Source organism: Anabrus simplex, chromosome 3 (assembly GCF_040414725.1).
Source record: "Anabrus simplex isolate iqAnaSimp1 chromosome 3, ASM4041472v1, whole genome shotgun sequence".
Lineage (NCBI taxonomy): Eukaryota > Metazoa > Arthropoda > Insecta > Orthoptera > Tettigoniidae > Anabrus > Anabrus simplex.
The window spans coordinates 20,284,769-20,308,047 of NC_090267.1; the positions used below are offsets into that span (position 1 = coordinate 20,284,769).

Consider the following 23,279-nt stretch of genomic DNA (forward strand, 5'->3'; position numbering starts at 1 on the left):
CACTGAAAGGTATGTTTAAACTTCGCTGCTGTTTAAACCATATTAGCAGAACTTGTTCTGTTTCATCGTACTTTTCAGATTTAACTTCCTTACAATTTGCTGAAGTATTCCCTGCAGAAGCAGAGATCTCTTCTTTCTTCACTATAATACTGTTCAAAGTAGACGGCGGCATCCCCAGCTCCTTTGCCAAAGCAACACGAGAAAGTGTAGATGATGCCACTTTCCTTATAATCTCCACTTTGTCTTTTATTGTTAGTGCCATTCGCTTGATCTCTTTCCTCTGAGTTGCGCTCATTTTCTCTTAAAAAAAGCTTGTACATTGATATTACAAGTACAACTAACTTCACCGACTCCTATTCATACTAATTACGACGCTACACTATGCTTGGCAATCCATAGCTTAGGCTTACAAGAAGCAAAGACAAGACATGTACTACAGTTTGTTAGCATGTGCTTTCTATCTTCCTCACACCCCTGACACCTGCTTCAAGGATAACGGCAGCAAATGGGAAATCTAGCAACTTACTCTTCTTAGATTCTTAGAACCTAGGCCTAAATCGCCCCTGCATTTCTAGTGGTTGTCACAGCAACGGGCGTAGTTTCTGGCTGTTTCACAAGTACCGCATGGCCAAGCCAGTATTGAGTTTATTTTCCCGCTTCAATCCTTTTCATGCTATATGTAATAAAGAAAAGAAACACAGGTTCGAAGTTGCAGAGATTAGTGCATGGAAATGTATCTGGGGTATTACGTGGTAGAGAGTTTTTTTTTTTTTGCTACTTGCTTTACGTCACACCGACACAGATAGGTCTTATGGCGACGATGAGACAGGAAAGGGCTAGGAGTGGGGAGGAAGCGGCCATGGCCTTAATTAAGGTACAGCCCCAGCATTTGCCTGGTGTGAAAATGGGAAACCACGGAAAACATTTTCAGGGCTGCCGACAGTGGGGTTCGAACCTACTATCTCCTGAATACTGGATACTGGCCGCACTTAAGCGACTGCAGCTATCGAGCTCGGTGTGGTAGAGATAAAGGCGCAGTAGCAACGCTAGCACATCTAAACGTAAACAGTTTCTTTCCCCGCGAGAATTTTATTTCATATCTCCTCATCCTTGTGCTACGTTCTAATAATGCGATGTAATAATTACGAGTGACACGATAATACAATGTTTAGCTCGTATAAAGGTAAAATTAAAAATAACTTTCAATTTTATGCCAACACATGGTATTGCAATGCCTATGTGTGTCTCCCTCAACACCCCGTTGGCTATCAACATTCGTTCAACTTCGTAAACGATCGGGATCTTTCGGCCGGCTGTTTGGCGGCATGTGTATCAGCTGGCTGCTGGCAAATCGGCTGTTTCCTGCATAAAGTCGTGAAGTTGTTTTTATTCACCTCACTAATATTAGACACGGAAAATCTTATTAGTTTAATTCAAAAACGTAATTTCCTCTATGGCAAGGCCCACAAGTCTTATTGCAACAACGCAAGACGGAATGCCTGGAAGGAAATAAGCAAGGGAATGAAAAATCAGACAGGTTAGAATATTCAGTTTTGTGGTAGGTTAACAGTAATGTTGTGGACAAATGCACTTCACGGTTTTTAATTAATGTTTAGGCCACCTCGATTAATGACTTCACCCTGTCGCGGCCCGCAAATTACTGCATTAAAGTTTTATCAAATCATTCATTGCATACTTTATGTTTCTTACGTAGAATCCCATTCGATTTTATTCCGCTAGATCGAACGGTGGAGTAGAAATTTTGACTGATGGGTTCGATTCGATTCCACAAGTCGAGAGTGAGCATCTGCTGTCCGTGTTGTCATAGCGTGACGTCATATGGCCGTGGCAGGCCCGCAGATGTTCCGTGACACCAGACACACACCGGGAGCGCGCGAAAGGTCTAACACAGGGTGCAACTTGCGTGGAGACTGGAGGGTTCTAACCACGGGCTGCTTTGAGCGGACGTTTTATATCTCAAGGGGCTCTAAAATATGTACTGTTTAAGCGGGAAATATATTTACAACAGAACACTTTAAACGGGAAAAATATACATATATCTTAATGCAACTGATCAAGGGACCAAGAATATCACACTTCTTAGGCAGGAAAACTTCTTATGCGGGAACTTCTTAACCGAGTTTCACTGTATATATAATGACTTTAGTAGCTACTTTGTGCTTTGTAGCATTTGAAAAGCTTTGTTTTTGTGTGGGTATGATGTTACGGACAACGTTGGCAGTTGTTCTGAAAGTCGTGTAAGTATTTGACGAATTTGTAAGCAATTTAGTATTTTTAGTGGTGTTTGTAATGAGTTCAACTAAGAAGCAATATTATCAGTCTTTTAGTGAGGAATATTCTGCTAAATTTCCTTGTTATATATGATCATGGGAAGGCGAAACACTCACGTGCTTGTATGATATAAACGTATCTCACGGAGGTAGAACAGAATTAGTAAATCACTTTAAATCTGTTAAACTCGTCTCGTATACAAAATTTAAGGATGGCAGCCAGAAAATTAATTTGTTTTTTTACCTTATCTGGAGCCGACCGTAATATAGTAAGAGCAGAATGCTGTTCACTTCGTTTTTAATTGAAAATAATATCCCGTTAGCTGCTGCTGATCATGTTGGTGCTCTGTTTAGGAAAATGCTTCCAGGTTCAAAAATTGCAAAAAATATATGTCTGTGGTTGTACAGAAACCACACACATTTTGAAGGAAAAGGCTACGGATTCAAGAAGTGAACTCGTTGGTTGCATGCAACATGAACCACTTTCTTTAGCTACAGATGGGAGGAATAATAGCAATGCCAAGCTTTACCCTATTGTCGTCATCTGTTTTGTGACACAGCAGGAAAAGATAATTAGCTCATTGTTGTCTGTCCCAGTCTTGGTGTGTGATTCAATGGGATGTAATATTGGTAATTTGGTAATTTCACAGTTAGAGTGTTACAAAATACCAGTTTAAAATTGTGTAGCTTTCTGTTTCGACAATGTTCCAGTCATGATTGTAAAGAAGAACTGAGTTGCTGCTGTTTTAAGGGAAGCACAGTCATCTGTCTTTGTAATTGGTTGCTCATGTCATTTGATTAACTTGGCTGCTGAGAATGGCACAAGCAGTTTGCCTGTTAAAGCTGATGAACTACTAGTTGACATCTTCTGTTATTTAGAAAAGAGTTGTAAGATGAAGGTTTGCCTTAAGAAATTCCATGAGCTTCACAACAAGGAAACAAAGAAGATACTGAAACAGGTTTGCACAAAATGGCTCTCATTTGGAAGGGGTCTGCAGAGGCTGTTAGAGCAGTGGGATCCACTACTGGGTTTCTTTGAAGATGAGGTGCTTTTTAATGCTCAGCATGCATCAACTACTAGCTTAACGTCATTTATGATCCCAAAAGCCCAGCCTGGTAATCCCAAAGACCATGAAAAGAGGAAAGGTACTGTGTTGTCAGAATTGGTCACTCCCAAAAGATTTGCATGTGTGTCTCAAAATCTGACACCGTTGTGCTAAAGAACAAGAACATTATTAAAAATTGTGAAGAAAATTCTTTTATGGTTTTGTCATCAAGCTTAAATAAGGCATACTGTGCCTTCCTGTATGCTGTCATTCCTTTATTTGAGAATCTCAATTCTACACATCAGTGTGCTTCCCCTCACATTCATAAACTACCAGAACTAATGACGAACCTGTTAAAGCAGCTGCTTAGCAGATTTGTTAAACCAAAAGTGATCAAAATTTCCCTTTTATTAAAAGTTACATACCATTCTATTGAGAATCAGAGGGACAGATGAGCTTGTCATTAGCATTCAGGCAATGAATTTGGTGAAGAAACTTAATAATATAGATAAGTCAGCATTCTTTTCATCTGCCACAGGTTACTTCTGCACAGCATGTGATTATATTATTAACAAATTCCCTCTCAGTGATGAAGTACTGAAACGTGCAAAGGTTGTAAATGTTTCAAAATTATAAGATGCTCAGTTTTCTTCTGTATAGAAAGATTTCCATCATTGCTGCTGAGGAAGGACAGTGAGTCGGTTGTGGATGCAATGAATGTGCTTCAGAACCAATTTCCAGCTTTTCAGATTGATGACTGCTAGCGTTGAGAATGAGAATCTGACAGATGACACAAAATGGGCTCACTTGATGAACATTCATGAACTTGATGGTGTTCATAAGTATGATACACCATCTAGGCTAATGCTTTCTGTTCTGACTACTGCACAGCAGAGCTGAGTATGGACATGGTTTCAACTTGGTGAAAAAGAACCAGAATCAGTGTAGGTCCTCCATGTCAAATGAAATTCTATATTCTATTTCTGTTTTGATAACCAGAATTAGTGGTCCATGTTACTCAAGTAGTTCTTCTCCAGAATTTCTGACGAAAGCATCTCATCTCAATCTGTCCTCTCCAACCTGTGATGGATAATAGCCTGCATACTGCGAACTTGACAGAATTTTGTAAATAAGTGTACATGTTTAGTTTAATATCGATGGTGACATTCATATTGTGACCCGCAAGTTTAAAGAGCGGAAAAACACTGTTTTGTGTACTGTGTGAACTGTTCCTAGTATTAAGTGATAACAGATCAGCATCCAACAAGATGCAACTTTAAGTAAGTATTTAATTTCAGAGTATTTGACTTGTATTAGTATTGTTTGTAACCTCCCCCCTTGCCATCCTTTTTCACTATGTCTGAAGACTCGGCGATGCATGTGCTCATTGTTAAAATCTTTCCACTCTAGGATCTTCTGGGTTTCTCTTTTTGAAAGTTGGCAGGCATGTGTCAATTGTGCGAAAGAATTGTAGAATGCGTTTAAAAGAATTAATATTACATAACATTTGAAAACAACTTTACATTTCAGATCAAAAGAATGGAGTAAGAATACGCAAAAGCTAATTTTAATGACATGAAAAGACAACGAGTGCATTTCCTGCTGATATTTGTAAATCTTTTGAATGCAGCACCACTCAACTGCATAAATTGAATAATCCGCATCTACGCTCGTCTCTTGAAATGTATTATGTTAATCAAAAGATACCAGATGAAGCTACCTTTAGGAAGAAGTACTTACTTTCACTGCATGCTTCTGTCATGGATTCGACAATCTGACACAGGAGAGAAGCGGGAATTTTGTCTGAATATCGGTAGATGAAACAGCTGATTCATGTGTTCGATTGATTGTGAACTGCATATTAGGTAAATTATGTCAAAAGAACCCAACCATCATAATTTACTTTTGTGCAGTGTGCTAGAAAAAACCAATTGCGCTACAGCCGCAACTGTTAATGATTCTCTGCGACTTCTGTGGCGTAATGAGTTAGAGAGTGATTGTTACTAAGGACGCCTTTTAGTCAGAGACGCAGCTTCATATATGTTGAAAGCTGGTCAGTATCTTAGAGTATTTACTTCCAGATATCGTCTTTGTAACATGCTTGGCCCATGGATTGCATCATACTGCAGAAGAGACACGTACCCTCTTTCCATCTGTCAACAAAGTAATTTCAAGTGGAACAAGAACTGTTCCTAAATGCAGCGGCTCATGGACATTTGTACAAAACTCATCAGTCTCAGGTTTCTCTTCCCCCGGAACCTGTTCTCCCAAGATGGGGAACTTGGTTATCCATAGCATTGTTTTACCATGAGAACTTTAATCAAGGGAAAGGTGTAGTTAAAAGTATTCCTTTCTTCAAAGGAAAACAACCTTCGACTCTTGCCAAAATTAGGTGGCTAATGGAAAACAGCAATGAATTTACACTGGTTCCACCTGAGAAAGGTGAACACTAAATATCCTCTCTGAGGCTGGGTTACTGACTAATAATGTAACTGGTGTTACAAAATCTAGAATGAAGCACAGCCCATGAAATCTGGGGGCCTGAGTGGCTCAGACAGTTGAGGCACTGGCCTTCTGACCCCAACTTGGTAGGTTTGATCCTGGCTCAGTCCGCTTGTATTTAGACATTTTCAGATACGACAACCTCATGTCGGTAGATTTACTGGCACATTAAGGAACTCCTGCGGGATTAAATTGCAGCATCTCTACATCTCCAAAAACCATAAAAGTAGTTAGTGGGATTTAAAGCCAATAACATTATTAATTAGTATTAATGATAGCCATACTGTGTGTGTTTGTGAAGGAAAGTGTGCATATGAATCTGAAACTGTATATAAAGAGATCAGTTTCATCCATGTGTATTATTCAACACTTTCAAAGACGATTAAGGGCCTAGAAACTTGCGGAACCCCAACTTGGCAGGTTCGATCCTGGCTCAGTCCGGTAGTATTTGAAGGTGCTCAAATACGACAGCCCCATGTCGGTAGATTTACTGGCATGTAAAAGAACTCCTGCGGGACTAAATTCCGGCACCTCGGCGTCTCCAAAGACCTTAAAAAGTAGTTAGTGGGATGTGTACCCGATGCATTTACTGGACGTATTAAAAGTGGCGCCTACAGAAGGTCAGCCAAGGCAAAGAAATGTATAACAGGATATCGATATTGATGTATGCTAGAAGGCCATGACTAACTTAAACCTACCACTATGAAGGCGGTGTACAATGGTGTAGAATCGATAGAATTGTTTTTAAAAAAATAAGAAGGATCCAACAGATTATTATAAAAACTGACTTAAAAAAATTGACGTGGTGGGGACAAGATATCCCGAACATCGCTCTCGAAAATAAGCGAGATTGGCAATATTTAGTGAGAAGTATTAAGCTGAGAGGACGGAAATATTGAACGAATCGAGTAGTTAAACGTTGAAATAATGTAAAGAGGGAAAAAATCCTGAAGCTTTGAAAAATACGTCCAGATACTTAGACGCAAAGTCGTTTGAAAACAAGAACTTGATTGACACGTGAGAGCTCGAGATTGAGCCACATTTAGTAAAAATAGTTGCAAGGACAACCTAAATAAAGAAACAATCACCATAAAAAATATATATATTCTACGCGGAACCATGATAAATTTATATTTTCCAGAATCAACGCATATTGTCTACTGTGTTGTTGAACAGATGATGGCTTGCTAAATCGGCATAGACCAACCTGGAGGGAGATGTCATCCTGGCCGTTAAAACCACCCGACCTGTGTGGAGGAGGTCACTCTACCTGAGATACCAGTGGTGGAGATCCTGCCCAGTTCCCGATCCAAAGACTACGACCACACCGAAGAGCAACTAAGGCCCGAGATATTGAATGGCGAGCTAAGTAATAGTATTAAGTAGTATAATTTCTTATGTAGAGTATTACCAGTATATACAATAGATCTGAATAGCCTAAGCGTGAGATAATTAAGTGTGCTGTGAATATAAGAAAGTGCAGTGTGAAATATTTAAGACGATATCTTGTTACAGAATGGTAGCGTGTTTACTACATTATTTTATCCAAGGATGAAGGTATACGAGTTAGAAATGCGACATAGTGTAACAGCTGTTTTCAAAGAATCCCGGTTAGTTAGAAAGATCCATGAGTAATGTGGTACTAGTCAAATCCTGTTACGTCACAGAGGGACGCATGTTGAATTGGTTAAATTAAGTTACCATACTCTTTGCTGTGTGACTATATTGAAAGAATAGATACTGAGTTTGGGGTTATATATGGAATTGCATAACAAAATGCGTTTTGAGGAACGAATTCTGCGCTATTGATGAGATACGTATCGTCCTGTTTAATTAACATTGGAGGTTAAACGCGGTAATTGTGAATGTTAAATGGATTAAATATGGGTTGAATTGAAGGTTAATAGTGAGATAATGGAAGTGTGTATAGTATTTTAATTGATATATTGCGCAGATTAACAGGAAGTAAAACATATATGATATATTTCATGTGCGATGTTGGAGCACATGTAAAGCGACTACAGAATATAAGTATGCCCCAGGGAGGAACCATAGCAAGGTATGGACAATAAAATTACGCATATTTTAATGAAGTGTGAAAGTGGTTTGACAATAATAACAACCGGTGATGGGTAAATGAATACATGATTATATCATATTCTGAATGAATGGTTATTGCATGGAAGAACAAGCTTGTATGCAAGTAGTATGATAATGTAGTGTTGAAATATCCTTGTGTAGGCATTGGCACACCCATATATGAAAAATGCTTACTGGCTACATGTATATTGAGCTGGAATACGATACATAAGAAATTATTTAGCTAGAGTAGGGAAATTATTTGAGATTTACGTAGGATATCATCGATGTTTTGTTAATATAAAATATTATTAGAGCCAATATTTACTTAGGAGCCGTAATTTAAGTGGCAATCGGACCGAGAAACTTAGTGCGTCATTCAATATTTCATTTTTTTTTCACTGTAGTCTGCACCAACGAACTCAGATAATTTTCAATGTAACTTAGGTCACTGATATTTGTATTCAGGACACATTATTCAAATTCAGTTCATTCCTGTGGTAACTTGAACAGTGTTATGATTGTATTTTTCGATGAAGGTATATAATTAACATCGTGAGTGATAGAATAATTTATTGATATACCGAATTTTGACCGTGGTCTGAAGACTGTGATGTAATGCGCTTAAGTGACCAGATGTAAATTTTAAAGGGAAGATAATTCATTTCAGGAATACGTGACCTAGAATGTTAAGATGTAAACTTAGTTTAGGAATTAGGCAGCGCTGACCTTAAATATTTGATTCACTAATTAAAATATTTATTTATTAGATTGATAATTGAAAGCTTATGAGCCATATCTGACATTAACCATTTCTTTTGCGAATCTTGACAATTTAATAAATGTGTTTCTTGATTAGTTTTTTATATAATGAAATGAGTTTTCATTTATACTGGTATTCAATAGTTGTACTTAGTGAGTAAGGTTCTCGTTGTGCGGATATATATTTTTTTTAAGGTTGACTGAAGTTTACGTTCACAAGAACTACTACTGAGCGTTGAATAACATAATTCTGAACCGCGTATGATACCGTTATTTCTCTTCGAACACACGTTAAACCAAACATAGAAAAATTAACCATTTTTCTGGAGGCATGAATACCCTGAGACATATATAACTGACTAGTTGGGAATTACTGTGGTTACCCTGACCCGTAGGGTGCAGTAAAATTTGTCGACCAACAGTGGGGCAATTGAAGAGAAAGACACCGTGGGAACATCGAATAATGGACCAACAAAAGTAAAAATTACCGTTCCAACATGGCACGATTAAAGAGAAAGATACCGGGGAGAGAAACGTATCAGTCATCAAAAATAAGGAAGTAAAAATTGTCGCACAACAGTGAGGAAATTGAAGAGAAAGACACCGCGGGATCGATTATTTAATTGAGAGTTAGACCTGAGAAAATAGCCCGATAACTTACTGCTGAACCAACATGGAGGTCAAAAGAGAATGATATTGCGGAACGTTGTGGGAAGCAAAAGAGCCCAACATGCAGTTGGTGAAAGAAATACTTGGAGATTTGTTAAGAAAATAGGCTCGGATGTGAAACTGATAATTAAGTATTGAGAAAATGATGTTTAAGTATGAATATTTTCCAGAAATAGATTGTTAGATGGAATGATAGGAGGATATTTTATCATTTTTATTGAAATAATTGTAGGTTTTCATATTTCATTTTTATTTTAAAATATGATTGAATTTACTCTTGATATATGGATTAATAGTTAGTATGTAAGTAAATGACGAATACCACATGGTGGGTAATCATTTTTCTCTTTTTGGGAAACTATTTCTGAAATGAATTCAAAGGAAAATGATCTGATTTCGTTGGGAAGTTGCTCATATTTTAACTGGCAGGATGATATCGATCTTCAGGAAGGTCTATATTTTAAATAATTTGAGAAACTAAGTGAATATTTAGTATATAAGACTTGATTGCTAGCTTTAAGGATATTTTAGATTTAGGAATTGAAAAATATTTCACATATTTATTGACACTGTGTGATATTAGAGAACTTGGAAAATTAAAGTTGGTTAGGAAATTAGAGAATTATTCGAAATATTACTGAAATTGACGAGAAAATGGCAACTCAGGGAAGAATGCAAACCAGAAGGGAACTAGAAGAAGAAATGAAAAGAGCACAGGAAAGGCAGAAAGAAATACCGTTATGGTTTCAAGAATATATGAAGAAACGAGAAGAAGAGAGACGGAAAGAAAAACAAGAACGAGAGGAGAAAGAAAAGAAACGAGAAGAAGAGAGACGGAAAGAAAAACAAGAACGTGAGGAGGAAGAAAAGAAACGAGAAGTAGAGAGACGGAAAGAAAAACAAGAACGTGAGGAGAAAGAAAAGAAACAAGAAGAGAGACAGAGAGAAAAACAAGAACGTGATGAGAAAGAAAAGAAATAGGAAGAAGAGAAGGATAGGAGACAGGCAGAGAAAGAACAAAAAGAACGTGAAGACAGGAAAAAGGAACATCAGGAATTCATAAGGAAGTTACTTAAAATGCAAGATGATATGTACGATAAGTTGATCGAAGAATGCAGAAAAAGTCGAAAAGAAGATAGAGAAGAAGCAGCCAAATTCCGAACATCAATAAATGAAATCATGGGGAAGATGAGGTATGATGAGGTAGGCAAAGCCAGTGAAGAACTAAGAGAGAGCCAAGAAGTCATCCAAACTTCAAGAGAAGAAGAAATGGAGGAAAACCAGGAACTGGACGCAGAAACAGAAAAAGAAGAGAAGTTTATGGAGCAACAAGAAGACACTCAGGAGATGAAAAATGAAGAGAATGAGGAAGATCAGCAAAAACTCACCAAAGAGACGGATAGAAAAGAGTGTCATAAGAATCAAACGGAGTTACCACAAGAAATAAAGAAGAAAGCAGAATTATTACAAGAAAAATTTGATAATCAGGGATTATCACAGGAAATATTGAATAAACAAGAACTACTGCAAAAGATAATTCATCAACTGGAACTGTCAGATAAAATAAAAAAAACGGGACTTAACTCAGAGAAATCAGAGAAAGAAGCGAAAAGAAGTAGTTAAGAATGAGGGAAAAGAGTTACGGAGGAAGACTAAGAAACAAGTAGGAAAACTGCAAACATTGCTTGAACTAGAAAGGAGAAAAGCAAAATTGGAAGAACGGAGTATTCAAAGGGAATGGCAACATAATCGGCTAAATCAGATGAAAAGGATGGAGGAGAAGTTACGGAAACTGAGAAAGATAAAGATTAAAATAATGCAAACAGAAATATTAAAAATGAACGATGACATAAACCTACATCAGGGTGATATGCAAGAACAAGGAGATTTCCGTGTACTCGAGATGATAAGAGCATTGACAAAGCAAGTTAGAACTAGGTTAAAATACATCGTGGAGACATGTCAGGAAAATTATTACGAAAACGGTAGATTGATTCCGGAAGGCGGAATGAAGTCGAAGCAAATACGGGCAAATCCAAACCACCAAGGAAGAGAAGGAAATCACCAAACGTAAACTAAATTGGACTCTAAACTAGCGAAAGAAATGGTAAATTTGACAAAATTCGTAGTTGAATAATTGCGCAAGTAGACCACGGGAATATTCAACATGATAACCAGCGAAAGAATAGTTAGGTGGATACATTACACACATTATGTTCAGTTCGACACCCATCTGCAAATCCAGTGGAGCGATACATGAAAGAAATAGCAAAATTCTGTAGGATATACTGCAATCATTGTCACTGGAAATGGATTGATGTAATAGAGATAATAGAGGAATGCCTAAATAACACCATAAATGAATCAATTGCTCAGGTCCCAAACTTGGTACATCACAATAGAGAATCACGAAGAACATGGGACAATATAATAAACATATCACTTGAAGAGAAACCAGACATCCAGCAGATCAATAAAATGGTCCAAGAGAGGCTAAAACAACAGTCTGAGATGAGACTAAGAAGATTACGAAAGACAAGATTTCGCGCACCATTTAAGAAAAACTATCTCGTTTTGATTAAAAAGGCACCAGTAACGACCGCACCAGCCAAAATATGCGCTAAGTTCAATCATTTATATGAAGGACCGTATAGAATTGAACATGCTTACGGAAATAACGCATATCTTATTATAAGCATTGATGGAAAATACAAAAACGTTCACAATGCATGTAATATGAAGCTATATTTCCCGGAAAACAAGGCTGGAGAAACGATAATATAAATTCCACAGAAGTACAAACCAAGTTCAGAATAAATATATTTATGAATCAGCTGATATGCAAAGAGATAGGCTTATAGAAGCTAAAAAACATCAATCATTATAACAGAATAATCGATACGATTCCATAGAGAAATAAAATCAATTAATCGATCAAAGAACCATGGAGTAATAGCAGAAATGCATCGTCACATTTGTTGATCATAGTTCAAGAGAATAAATATATCGCAAGCAATATATTTAATCTGTACTGGGGGAATAAAATGTACTCGATGCATTTACTGGACGTATTAAAAATGGTGCCTACGGAAGGTAGAGGCCAGCCAAGGCAAAGAAATGTATAACAGGATATCGATATTGATGTATGCTAGAAGGCCATGACTAACTTAAACCTACCACTATGAAGACGGTGTACAATGGTGTAGAATCAATAGAATTGTTTTTAAAAAGATAAGAAGGATCAAACAGATTATTATAAAAACTGACTTAAAAAAATTGACGTGGTTTGGACAAGATATCCCGAACATCGCTCTCGAAAATAAGCGAGATTGGCAATATTTAGCGAGAAGTATTAAGCTGAGAGGACGGAAATATTGAACGAATCGAGTAGTTAAACGTTGAAATAATGTAAAGAGGGAATAAAATCCTGAAGCTTTGAAAAATACGTCCAGATACTTAGACGCAAAGTCGTTTAAAAACAAGAACTTGATTGAGACGTGAGAGCTCGAGATTGAGCCACATTTAGTAAAAATAGTTGCAAGGACAACCTAAATAAAGAAACAATCACCATAAAAATATATATATTCTACGCGGAACCATGATAAATTTATATTTTCCAGAATCAACGCATATTGTCTACTGTGTTGTTGAACAGATGATGGCTTGCTAAATCGGCATAGACCAACCTGGAGGGAGATGTCATCCTGGCCGTTAAAACCACCCGACCCGTGTGGAGGAGGTCACTCTACCTGAGATACCAGTGGTGGAGATCCTGCCCAGTTCCCGATCCAAGGACTACGACCACACCGAAGAGCAACTAAGGCCCGAGATATTGAATGGCGAGCTAAGTAATAGTATTAAGTAGTATAATTTCTTATGTAGAGTATTACCAGTATATACAATAGATCTGAATAGCCTAAGCGTGAGATAATTAAGTGTGCTGTGAATATAAGAAAGTGCAGTGTGAAATATTTAAGACGATATCTTGTTACAGAATGGTAGCGTGTTTACTACATTATTTTATCCAAGGATGAAGGTATACGAGTTAGAAATGCGACATAGTGTAACAGCTGTTTTCAAAGAATCCCGGTTAGTTAGAAAGATCCATGAGTAATGTGGTACTAGTCAAATCCTGTTACGTCACAGAGGGACGCATGTTGAATTGGTTAAATTAAGTTACCATACTCTTTGCTGTGTGACTATATTGAAAGAATAGATACTGAGTTTGGGGTTATATATGGAATTGCATAACAAAATGCGTTTTGAGGAACGAATTCTGCGCTATTGATGAGATACGTATCGTCCTGTTTAATTAACATTGGAGGTTAAACGCGGTAATTGTGAATGTTAAATGGATTAAATATGGGTTGAATTGAAGGTTAATAGTGAGATAATGGAAGTGTGTATAGTATTTTAATTGATATATTGCGCAGATTAACAGGAAGTAAAACATATATGATATATTTCATGTGCGATGTTGGAGCACATGTAAAGCGACTACAGAATATAAGTATGCCCCAGGGAGGAACCATAGCAAGGTATGGACAATAAAATTACGCATATTTTAATGAAGTGTGAAAGTGGTTTGACAATAATAACAACCGGTGATGGGTAAATGAATACATGATTATATCATATTCTGAATGAATGGTTATTGCGTGGAAGAACAAGCTTGTATGCAAGTAGTATGATAATGTAGTGTTGAAATATCCTTGTGTAGGCATTGGCACACCCATATATGAAAAATGCTTACTGGCTACATGTATATTGAGCTGGAATACGATACATAAGAAATTATTTAGCTAGAGTAGGGAAATTATTTGAGTTTTACGTAGGATATCATCGATGTTTTGTTAATATAAAATATTATTAGAGCCAATATTTACTTAGGAGCCGTAATTTAAGTGGCAATCGGACCGAGAAACATAGTGCGTCATTCAATATTTCATTTTTTTCACTGTAGTCTGCACCAACGAACTCAGATAATTTTCAATGTAACTTAGGTCACTGATATTTGTATTCAGGACACATTATTCAAATTCAGTTCATTTCTGCAGTAACTTGAACAGTGTTATGATTGTATTTTTCGATGAAGGTATATAATTAACATCGTGAGTGATAGAATAATTTATTGATATACCGAACTTTGACCGTGGTCTGAAGACTGTGATGTAATGCGCTTAAGCGACCAGATGTAAATTTTAAAGGGAAGATAATTCATTTCAGGAATACGTGACCTAGAATGTTAAGATGTAAACTTAGTTTAGGAATTAGGCAGCGCTGACCTTAAATATTTGATTCACTAATTAAAATATTTATTTATTAGATTGATAATTGAAAGCTTATGAGCCATATCTGACATTAACCATTTCTTTTGCGAATCTTGACAATTTAATAAATGTGTTTCTTGATTAGTTTTTTATATAATGAAATGAGTTTTCATTTATACTGGTATTCAATAGTTGTACTTAGTGAGTAAGGTTCTCGTTGTGCGGATATATATTTTTTTAAGGTTGACTGAAGTTTACGTTCACAAGAACTACTACTGAGTGTTGAATAACATAATTCTGAACCGCGTATGATACCGTTATTTCTCTTCGAACACACGTTAAACCAAACATAGAAAAATTAACCATTTTTCTGGAGGCATGAATACCCTGAGACATATATAACTGACTAGTTGGGAATTACTGTGGTTACCCTGACCCGTAGGGTGCAGACGTAAAGCAAATAACATGAATTAATTAATTAGAAACTTGCGGTGCAATCTTACATGAATCCCTTCAGTTTATTCACAACACCGTTAGTTCTTTAAAGAGAACCTGGAGAAAAAGTTAAAAGGAAACTCAATATGGTATTGGTCTCAAACTCAGGACTGAAGGAGATTCAATCCATAAACAACTATATACGTGGAATCAGACAGCCTTTGCCAGAATAATGTTTCAAGCAGTCAGTGCCAGTGTACAAATATTTCCCAGTTATATCTGTCAATATAGAAAAATAGTGTTCAGTGTGAAATTTGTTCTGTCTGACAGCAGAAAGTCATTGACTGATGAAAACATTAATAAGCTGTTGATTACCTCTTACCATGCATCATTTTGGAAGGAATGAAGCATGTTTATCAATTTAACACTGATTTAATATTAAATAATGTGTTTGGTAAGTGTAATTTTTATTATTTTAATGCATATTTTCAACATTTTCAGTGCATATGAATCCGGGTCCTACTTGTAACATTAAAAGATCTATTACAAGAACACACTTATTTGCACAAGATGAGCATTTGGGTGCAATTGACATTTGTGTTGTGTGATAAAACTTCATAGTGGGTGAAATAGGGTGGGCATCTACAAGACAATTCTTTCATGAGCATAATATACTTTCCGGAATAAAAAGTACACTGTATTTTTGCAAAATGAGTATCACAACACACAGCGACAATAATCGTGCAGCATAAAATGCATCTGTCAACGGCTCATGAGTTTGATCTAAAAGCACAGATCAAAAACCTGGATTGCTGCAAAGAGGGCATGGCACACCCAGTCAGAACACACAACATAAACAACATACTCTCTGCGTAACATGTATTCATATCGTTCAGGAAGACAAACATGAATCAGACAGTATCGGCAACATAACACAATGTAGAGCATGAACTCAAGTCAAGACATCAAAGATGTGGAAAAATTAAAATTAAAATTAATGGCCTCCAACCAAACACAGCAAGGAAACCGTCACATGCAAGAACAGTTGGGCCGATGCCACCTTTCGCACTTAACCGATATAAGCACACATAAGCAGACATATAAAGGATGGGAGGTAACAGAAAATAAGTCTGCAACAAGATATAAAAACAATAACACACAAAACTAGAGACCTTAATAACAGGCTTACTACCTACGGCAAACCAAGAATGATAGGAACAAACATTTCGAACCATGAATGATAGGAGCGAACATTACCTCGAGGAGAAGTATTCATATTTCTGACTCCAAACTCTGAGAGTCATACAGAATAATTTTTTTAATGTTGATAATACCTTCTGTAAGAGACAAAAACTACATCACAGAACACTGTCTCCGTCTTATTATTCTTTCTCAATGTTAGACTGTCAAAGGTCACGCAACATGCAGATTACATAGAAATTTACTGGCAATCCTCATGGCATGAGCTGCCATCTGTCTAAATAGGGATAAATTACACATTGGGCATGGCATTCGTGATGTCAAGCAGCCATGACAGACAGACATAAGACATCGCATAAAATGTGGTATCTGGTTGTAAGAAGGTTACTAGGTGTTGCGAACGACGAAACAACATATCGGCCGCACATAACAAAGTTCAGTTCCATAGGCGCACAAATACAATTTTGAAACAAATCAAATGGAGGACCAGACTGCCCCAAACGAGCAGACACAAACACATCACTCACAAGGTGATTCAAACATTTATTACACATGAATAAAACACTGCATATTTACACATTATGTACAACAAATTCGGAGGTACACCAAAACACGTGTACTGCTGCCGGTCGCCATGTTCAGTGTCTGTGTGTAAAACAAAAAACGCAGCAGCACATTGCCAACTGTTACAAAATGAAATGCGGCAGACGAGTACCAACACAAAAGCCGCAACATACTCCCCCCTTTGAGGGATCTCAACACTCAAAATCAAAGTCAAGTGTTCATGTTCATCACAGACAAATTAATAAAAAAGTAAACTCAGATACAACATATACAAATATACAACTATACTACATCCTTGGGCAATGGACACAATTTCACTATGGCACGGCACAAAAGACCAGTTTTAGTCTTTACACTGACCACACGAGTAATATTGTCACAACCAGGATGAAGCTCCTGGATTATACCAGTTTTCCAAACCAGAGGAGGAAGGTTATCCTCCCTTAGAAGCACTAAATCTCCCACAGTTGGAGTCCACTTCCCTACGGAAGACCATTTACGTCTTTGTTGAAGTGATTGTATGTATTCTTTTGACCACCTCTGCCAAAAATCGTGATACAGCTGTTGCACCAAATTCCATTTAGTTAGACAAGAGCGGGAGCTGTTGGATATGTCTGGAGAGGGGATAGAGGTCAATCGTCTCCCTACTAGAAAATGTCCAGGTGTCAAATAGCATTGATCACTGGGGTCGTCAGTCATTGAACAGAGAGGTCTCGAGTTCAACACAGACTCAATTTGATACAAAAGAGTACTCAGCTCTTCAAAATTAAGAATGCATTTTCCTAGGGTCCGCTTTAAAAGTGATTTTGTGGACTTTATTCCAGCTTCCCAAAGTCCACCGAAATGAGGACTGGAGGGTGGAATAAACTTCCAATTCACATTCAAATTAGATGAATATTCCTCTATTTCAGTAGAACTATCCTTAATAAATCTTAATAACTCATTGTTGGCTCCAACAAAATTTGTGCCATTATCACTCAAGATGAGATTTGGAAATCCTCTACGCGCCGTGAATCTTCTAAATGCGGCGAGGAAGTCCTGAGTCGTTAGACTCTTCACAGTTTCAAGATGTATTGCCTTAGTGACAAGACAAACAAAGAGAGCAATGTACGCTTTAAACTTTATCTTACTCCTCGGGTTATCACCTTTTATGATGACTGGGCCACCATAATCAAGAGAAAACATTTGTGAGGGTAAAACACCTCGAGACAAGTGGTCAGCTGGATTGCTGTGGGTAGGTACGTGTCTCCAGTCTGAGACTGAAGTGAGGGATTGAATTTCAGCAACTCTATTAGCGACAAAGGTTTTCCAACAATTGGCGGGTTTCTGTAACCAACACAGAACTATCGTGCTGTCAGTCCAGCAGTATTTTGAGAAAGGAATGTGCAATTTCAGCGATTCAGTTACCTTACTCATTAGGCGAGAAAGCAATAGAGCAGCACAAAGCTCTAAACGGGCAATAGATTGCTGTTTTAATGGAGCAACTCTCGATTTAGAAGTCAACAGGATCACTGATACCTCATCATTATCAGATACTGTCCTAATATACACACAAGCACCATAGGCAGCTTCTGAAGCGTCAGAAAAGCCATGGATTTCAATAACCTTATTCTTAGCAAAGGGCATTACATTTCTTTGCACTCTGAGGTCATTAAGCAAGGGGAGCTCACTGTAGATAGCATTCCAGATTTCAATAATTTCAGATGAAGGTTCTAACACAAAATCCCAATCAATTTTCAACTCCCAAAGAGACTGCAGGATAAGTTTGCACTTAACTATGGCACATCCTAACAATCCAAGGGGATCAAATATGGAAGCAATGATAGTGAGAATGCTTCTCTTAGTGACTTCCTTAGGTGCTTTCTTCAAATTTATTTGAAACTGAAACTCATCACATTTAGGATGCCACACGATACCTAATGTTTTAATAGCTTCATCCTTAGTGAGGTTACAAGGTGACAACATTTCTCTATCCTCTACAGGGACATTGGCAAGAGCTTCTGGACAATTTGACGTCCATTTTCTAAGATGAAAATGTGCACTATCAAGCACAGAAGAGATTTCTGATTGAAGCTCCTTAGCTTCTTCAACTGAACTAGTACCTGTCAGCAGGTCGTCAACATAAAAACAAGAGCGAATGATCTCTGATGCAGTGGGGTGAGATTCCTTGTGTTCATCAACAAGTTGAACTAGACATCTCGTAACAAGAAAAGGGGCGGAACTTGTACCGTATGTGACAGTAGTAAGACGGTAGTCCTTGATTTCTTCATCAGTAGATTCACGCCAAACAATTTTCTGAAGATTTCTGTGGTCAGGATGAATTAGCACACATCTATACATCTTAGCAATGTCAGCCGTAAGAGCAACAAAATAGGTTCTGAACCTTAAAACAATGGACAGCAAGTCAGGCTGAATAGTAGGACCAACCATTAACATAGAATTCAATGCTATCCCATTTGATGATTCACAACTTCCATCAAAAACAACTCTCAACTTGGTTGTAGTGCTAGAATCCTTGAGCACACAATGATGGGGCAAGTAAAAGCTTACAGAGTTAGAGGTCTCTGGAGGAGCAATTTCCATGTGACCCATTTCACTGTATTCACGCATGAAATCTACATACTTCCTTTTCAAGTCTGGAAGCTTAGCAAATTTCTTTTCCATCTGTTTGAGCCTTCTAACAGCATTATGCTTAGACTCAGCTACAGGTGGCACTGCAGCACGAATAGGAAGTTTGACAACAAACCTACCAGAATCATCTCTTTGAACACTATTCACAAAGTGTTCTTCACAAGCCCTTTCTTCAGGAGTAAGAACTGGTTGATGAAGTTCTTCAAGCTCCCAAAACCTTTGGAGTTTAGTGTCAATAGAATCAAGTTTTACAAGATTAGTACGACGAGCCTTGGCATTATTCTTAATGCACGACTCAGGGAAAGTGCCTGACAGCACCCAACCAAATTCGGTATCTAATAAGGCGGGATAACCCTTCTTATGCAAAATATTAGAAGACACAATTTCATAGTAGACATCAGCACCTAGCAAAATATCAATAGTAGAGGGCTGATTAAATGTCCTATCACTCAAAATAATATCATCAGGAATAACCCAATTGGAACAATCAATTTCCTGCGCAGGGAGTGAACTTGTGATTGTGTTCACGACTGCACAGTTCAACTTCAATGTATAATCTGATACATTTGAGAACAAAACAAGGTTACATGTGGAACTTACAGGAGACACATTCGAATTGCCTATACCAACAATAGGTAGACGACAAGACCTAGTACGAATACCAAGCTTCTTGACAAGATCAGAAGTCACAAAGGATAATTGACTCGCAGAGTCTAACAAAGCTTTAACTAGTATAATCTCTCCTGAGCTATTTTTCACTCCTACACATGCTGTGCTCAGCAAAACATTAGAACCTAGTCCTGAAACAACCTTCATAGCAGTGGGTGAAACAATTGCAGAACTTTTAGCATTCATATTATTGTTATTATTGGGACTTGCTTGTTCCTTGTGAACCAATAAGTTGTGGGGCCCATTACACTGGGCACACTTGTTTTGCTTACACTGTTTAGAAACATGAGAAGCGGAAAAACAAAGATAACAAAGTTTATTTTCCCTCACAAACTTGCAACGGTGATCAATGTTTGCTTGTTTGAACTTTCTACAATCAGAAATGCTGTGATTATCAAGTTTGCAAAACCTACAATTCAAGGAAGTGCTATTGTTGGCAATGTGAAGGGCTTTTAGGTTGGATTTTAAGTCTCGTTTTTGCTCAATAACAGGTTTCTTGCATTCTGTTAGCTCTAGTGTTTGACATTTTCTTTCCAAGAAATCAATTAAATTATTTAGTGTGGGAATATCAGTAGAGGCAAATTTGTTTTCCCATTCACTTCTATGGTTGGACTTGATCTTATTTAGAATCAATTCCTGTAGCAAAATTTCATGTAGTGGAACCTGACCCTCTAAATTGTCAACAGCACTAAGATTAGATTTTACTTGGTTTATCAATTTGCGATATTCAACGGAAGATCCACTAGTACAATTATGGAGATTGAGCAAATGTTTTACGTGCTGTGAAACAATCAAGCATTTGTTATTGTACCTTTCTTCAATTAAATTCCAAGCAACAGTGAAATTATCAGCACATATGGATAGGTTATCTAACAAATCCCTAGGTTCGCCTTGAAGAGACGACAATAGGTAGTGTAGTCTTTGCACATTGTCAATGCGGGTATTGTTAATAACCAAGCTTTGAAAGGTGTTCCTGAAGCTCAAATATTTTGTCAAATCTCCTTTAAAAACAGGCAATTCAATGGGAGGGAGCTTCAAGCTACAGTTGGACCGAGTAGAGTTATCAGAAATAATGGATGCATTGCTTGGACTTGTGGGTCTCTCAAATGAGCAAAGCAATTCTTGAATCCTAGCAACTATTGCATGATATCTGTTTTCAAATTCATCATGCTCTCCAAAGTGAGTTTCGCTAGATTTTGAGTCTAATTCACATTCTAGATACTCACTAACAATGCTGAATTCCTTCCAAATTTCTGGCAGCCTATTTTGCCTAGAAATTAGTTCGTGATGGTTGATGTTATCTTGCTTTAAGTAATTTTCAAGGTGAGTTAATGACCTTTTAAGTAGACCACGTTTTTGAACAGCCTTTGCTTCGGATTCAAACACCATGATGAATAGTTGAGGTAATCAATTATTGACAAGATAATAATAGAAATCAATCTTACAACTATGGTGACTATACAAACAATAAGCCCTATAATCAGTGCACTGCATTCATTTGCATTGTTAGAATGAGTGACAGTCTTTGAATGGAACCAACAATGTAGGTAGATGCACAAAAGCATGAAATAACGTATAATAAACCACATACGTTCTAAAATATACAAAATACACAAAGCGGCCCAACAAATTATTAGCACGAAATCGTATATGCCCATGAGAAGTCAAGACAAATCCGTTATTCTATACACGGAAAGTGCTAGCAGTAGGGTTAGGATATCAGGCAGGATGTCCACCCTATTCAAGATAGGAACAATAAAGACAAATGGAACAGACTTACAGTACATGGCGGTGCTGTATCATTAATCATCACTACCACTGGAAACACTCCTTGGCTGGAATCACATGCCCAAAGTGACTGGAAAGTCCAAAAGATGACGTCTGCGATGTAATGTTCACTGGAGTCCAAATTCCAAGTAGCATTTAACATCTCGCACATCAGGGTATTAGATACAAGCTGGTGTAAACAGCTCACTAGAACAAATGCATTAGCACGTGGTACCTTCCACAGATTGTTAACGTGCGATATCAAAACAGTTCCAAAACAATGTAGCCTTCGTTGAAATCTCAATATGACGAGTTCAAACATTCGCAGTAATTAGTATTGAGCACGATATTCTGTTGCTTTTGTACAATAACTGTTCACGATGCTTTTCGCGCCAAGCTCGTTGCTATGTTCAAACGGCGATTGCAGGCAGCAATTCATGACGATAACAATTTTTAGGTGACTAGCACAATGTTCAAAGTTCACAATGATTCTCATTGCGGCCCGGAAGGACCAAAATTTTATGTTGCGAACGACGAAACAACATATCGGCCGCACATAACAAAGTTCAGTTCCATAGGCGCATAAATACAATTTTGAAACAAATCAAATGGAGGACCAGACTGCCCCAAACGAGCAGACACACACACATCACTCACAAGGTGATTCAAACATTTATTACACATGAATAAAACACTGCATATTTACACATTATGTACAACAAATTCGGAGGTACACCAAAACACGTGTACTGCTGCCGGTCGCCATGTTCAGTGTCTGTGTGTAAAACAAAAAACGCAGCAGCACATTGCCAACTGTTACAAAATGAAATGCGGCAGACGAGTACCAACACAAAAGCCGCAACACTAGGTGTAGTTCAATTCTTTAAATATCAGAATTCCTTCAATATTTTATGCATCGAAACTTTTTGTCTGTATTGTTCGTCAAAGAATGGCATTAATTGTGCACAAATACATAGTACAGTATTTTTAGCATCTGTAACGTCATCTCTAACTAATTCTTCCAAAAAATTTTAAAACTTCTCAGATATAATAGATAAAATAGGCCAAACCATCTTCTAGTACCAATTAGACACAGAGAGAAAGTTATATTGATAGAGTGTAAACTAGACGTATAAGATCAAAATTTTTCAGTTTGAGAATGTATTGAAAACATTGTAATATTTTCAGATGTAAGTAAGAATGGAAACATATAGATCAAATCTTCATTTATCGATATGGTAGGTTTTCCTGCAATTGGATGTCATTAACATAAAATACAACTAAATATTTGAACAAGTGTTCTAAAATATCATTTAATGTGCTAGCCTGAAAAATTGTTTGGTTTAGTAAAATTGAAGTATGTAAAATAAGTATCTTATATTAAGATGTAAATT

At 37.3% G+C, this 23,279-nt stretch overlaps 1 protein-coding gene across 1 annotated transcript in view; it reads left to right on the forward strand.

Annotated features, from left to right (window-relative positions):
- The window catches only part of LOC136866959 (zinc finger protein 569), a 291,176-nt gene that overhangs the window by 264,731 nt on the left and 3,166 nt on the right, over window positions 1-23,279 (forward strand). The window lies entirely within an intron of this gene.